Source organism: Aethina tumida, chromosome 1 (assembly GCF_024364675.1).
Source record: "Aethina tumida isolate Nest 87 chromosome 1, icAetTumi1.1, whole genome shotgun sequence".
NCBI classification, from domain to species: Eukaryota; Metazoa; Arthropoda; class Insecta; order Coleoptera; family Nitidulidae; genus Aethina; species Aethina tumida.
The window spans coordinates 59,724,707-59,728,798 of record NC_065435.1 but is presented as its reverse complement, the minus strand read 5'-3'; the positions used below and the strand labels follow the sequence as shown (position 1 = coordinate 59,728,798).

Genomic DNA, 4,092 nt, shown 5'->3' with positions numbered 1-4,092 from the left:
TTTCGTTTTTCTCATTTTTATTATGTATTTTGTTGACATTTTGCTGCTGATAATGAATTCTTTTTGGTAGATATGTACAAACGTTAATACATAGTTCATAAAAATTCCATTCTCAAAAAACAAATTCTTGTTTTACAGTCAATGAAAATAATACAATGCCATACAGAAAAGGTCGTATAATTTATATAATTGTGTCAAGGATCCTTTACCATTCAAATCTCAAGACTTTAACTCACAATTTTACCAAACTTTTTGGATTAAATTATGTTATTAAATAATATCAAGAGATATTGACATTTACATTAAGTAAATTACCCAAAAATGAAACTTTGTTCGTTTAGAAATAGACTATAAATCGAACATGGCCAGAATATGAATAAATTCTTGTATTAACTTAGAATACATTAAAAAATTATATACTTTTCTTAATAATACGTTCTTACCAACAAGTAATTAAATCGTATAATGATGCATAATGTTTTTTTTACATAAAACTAAAATTAATTACTTTTATTTTACAAGTATTCTCCTGTATATATCAGTTATTAATGAAGGAGTTATAGTTATATATACTTAGAATTAACATTTTTCCACGTTAATAAAACTTTTACTTTCTTTTAATCAAGGGAATTTGTGTAAAATGTAAAGAGTGTTTTAAGTGTTACTTGTGTTTCCCATAAAATTGACTCATTTGATAAATAATAATACTATTCAGTTTAAAAATAAGTAGTTTTTATAATTAATATACGAATGTTTAGTAAAATATATTTTAAAAATATATAATTTGTAGACTTTATATTTAAACATTGGAAACATTGGAGATGTTTATTAATTAACTTTCTCGATTTGATTCTTCACTAAATATTAAAATAATACATGGATAATTATTCGATATACCAAAACAAAAATTTGTTAATTTTTAACATTATGAATTCACCTAAAGACATATTGACCAAATAAATTTATATATAAACAATTTCCGTTTAACAATTTTAATATTTCATATACGCATGTATTGTTAAATAAAACATGTATTTATAAACCTTGAAGTTAAATATGTGTTGTATATGTTGTATTTTTCCGTTACTATATTTTCACCTTGTTAAAAAATGTGTCTCCATATTGTGTAACCACATACCGTGCTAAGAATGCTTGGAATCGAATGTGTCACGATTTATTTTTATCATTATAACTTTACCTTAATCCTAATCGTAATTTTTCGTGGATTTTAATGAAGGAATGTATTAATGAAACAAATTTCCGTAACCATTCCAGGCACCTATATATATATATATATATATATATATTTTTCCATTTATTTCAATTTAATCAATTTTATTTATACCTTTTTCTGTTATAATTAATATAACACCTTTTTGACAAACTACGTACCTAAATTATAATAAAATTACATTTATAACGTCTAGATAGCGTTCGTTTCCGCTTTTCAAATATTATTTAAATATAGTTGTTGTATTTCAGTAACTCTTTACAGCTAGTGATTTTTAAATCTACTAGAACAATTTTGCGTTACATTTTTCGTTTTTCCGTCGGAAAATATTTATAATTTATTAATTAGATAACGCACATAAATCGTATAAACTGCGTTATTTTTTCATATTTACCACCTAATTAAAAAATTAAAAAAATCATTAAACCATATTTTATAACCGTTCATAACATTTCACCGATAAAAATGAACGTCCATGTTTCAACCAACCAATCGAGTTAAAACAAACGAAAACAATAATAAAAATAACACCCCGTCGAATTCAACGTACGTGCCTATTTACAAATAAATAAATCGCGCAATACACGCCCAATAAAATTAATAGAATTGTAAAAAATTTTACTTACGCTGCAAATTTCTCTCCAAAAAAGCAAAGAATTATCGTGATGCCCTTAGGCAACATTTCGAGAACAAGTTATACCTACTTGAAAATTATAAAATTCTCCCCTTTCGCAATTCGTAAACTGTAACTAGTGACTAACAAAGTTTCGTTGTTTAAATTGTACAACTTAAGAGGGGAAAATACTACAAAAAAAAATACAATAAAATTCGCCAAGATTTATAGTTATATATATATAGCAAGACGTCATTTAATTTAAATTGTACAACTTAAAATATATTACTTCGAACACAAAAATTAAACAGTGTAGGTCTGAAGTTTGGCTTCACCAATGGGTTTTACTTTGTAAATGTGTTACATACCTATCGTGAAATTCAGTCCTATTCTGTTTTCTCGGTAATTTTCGTCAAATAATACTGGTGCCTGATTAAAAAGGTAGTAATGAAAAATGAAATTTCTAACTTCGCATTATTTTGTTGCATAAATAAGCATAAAACAGCTAAAATATAAGCATGCTACAGTACAAAGGTTTTGTTTTTTGTATATATATTTTTTATATATAAAAATAAACGTGGTGTTAGTACAATATGAACCCTTAACAAAAACAAGAAATGTAAACCTTCATTTTAAGAAACAAAAGGAACTTAATTATTATGTACTTACTTTATATTGTGTGGGGATGTCCAAATAAAAAAATGAGAACTCTTCAAGAGTTTCAATTTTTTGTAATTTGTTTTTTCTGTAATTGTTTTTTTTTTTTTGAAAAATGGGGAGAATATGGAAAAATTAACGTATTAAATATAGTTGTAATATACTGTAAAATATATTTATTGATTATTCAAATGTATCTTGATACAAACGCCAATAGATAGATAACGATAAGTTCTGTATTCAATAATAAGATCTAAAAATGGTTAGTCATAAATATATATATATATATATCAAAAACATCAAGTACAATTATTATAAAAAAAATGTATATCTATAAGATTTAATAAAATCAATCAATCAAAGTGTCTAGAGTTGTATCAACAATAAATTGTGTAATCGTTTAGTCCAAATAACACCAGTATTCGGGTAGCAGGTAAACGACCAACGGTTTATCTCCACAGAACAGTCCGACAAAAACCGCCCTTTTTCGTAACGTTCTCGATTTTAATATGGCTGACTTCGTACGCCAGCGTCGACTCGTACGACCTTGCGTTATTTTAAGCGCTTCTCGACGTCTAAATTCTCGTTAAATCGATTATACTGTCATGGCCGCGCCTATTAGAGACGCCATATTGGGAAAACCGTTGAAATATACAGCAATTGTTGAATATGTCTGAAATTAATGAACATATTTCATACCAGATATTACGTGGTTCAGCAAAAATTTTCATCATCAGTCGGACGTAACTACGAACCGATTCCTGGCTGCGCACCTCATTTCCAAATCGCACTGGCCATATGCAATTTAGAAAGCGGGCCGAACACGTAGCCAGAACCGGACACGTAGCCACTCCGTGTTCAAAGTTCTTAATCAATAATAGTAATTAATAATAATAAAAAATGAAAACAAATTCGTCACCCAAATAAGGGGTGTGTAAAAACAATTTTCAAAACAGAAATGGAAATTTTTTTAGAGAGCAAACGATACAAATTTTACCCAGAGATCAGAACAATCTACCACCCGTCCATATGTTGGTACTTGGGACGCCGTCTTCGGACCATCACACACACTTGCTCTGGACGATTCACCACAACGAACTACGTCAGTGCTTCGGGCGGAGATCGTATTTATAGGCTGCCCCCCCTCGACGATCTGGAACGGCGTGGAAGGGTCCCGAAATGGCACTCTATCGATCACGTAGCACATCTGCCGCATCGCACCGTCTCACTTGCGCTCACGCAAGCACCGATGGCGTTGCCTCCGTCTGCGACGAGGCAGGGCGGTGCGGCGTTGCCGTTTCGTAGCTGGAACTACGACGCAATTTCTCGAACGTTCCACGTCGTTCACGCTGCGTTGCATGCAGCTGTAATCGTTGGAAATGTGGGGCTTTTGTTCGGTGATTCACTCTATGATTAACGTACGGATTATTTCTTTTTCCACTATAATTTGCTAGCCTGGTAACAAATAACTAGCAAATATATTGTGAAATTTATATTTGAGGTAGTTGTAGATAACATTGTTAAAAAAAACAATCTAAAGTAGGACTTAAGTTTCTTTATCAACCGAGATAAAGACTATCAAAAACAGTGG

General features: G+C 29.9%; 1 long non-coding RNA gene across 1 annotated transcript; it reads right to left on the bottom strand.

Annotated features, from left to right (window-relative positions):
- Positions 1-1,331: 1,331 nt before the first annotated feature.
- LOC126264371 (uncharacterized) lies at positions 1,332-4,092 on the bottom strand. Its single transcript, XR_007547096.1, has 2 exons — positions 3,499-4,092; positions 1,332-3,174 (listed from the first exon to the last, which is right to left on the bottom strand). It is a non-coding gene; the product is annotated as an uncharacterized LOC126264371 (long non-coding RNA).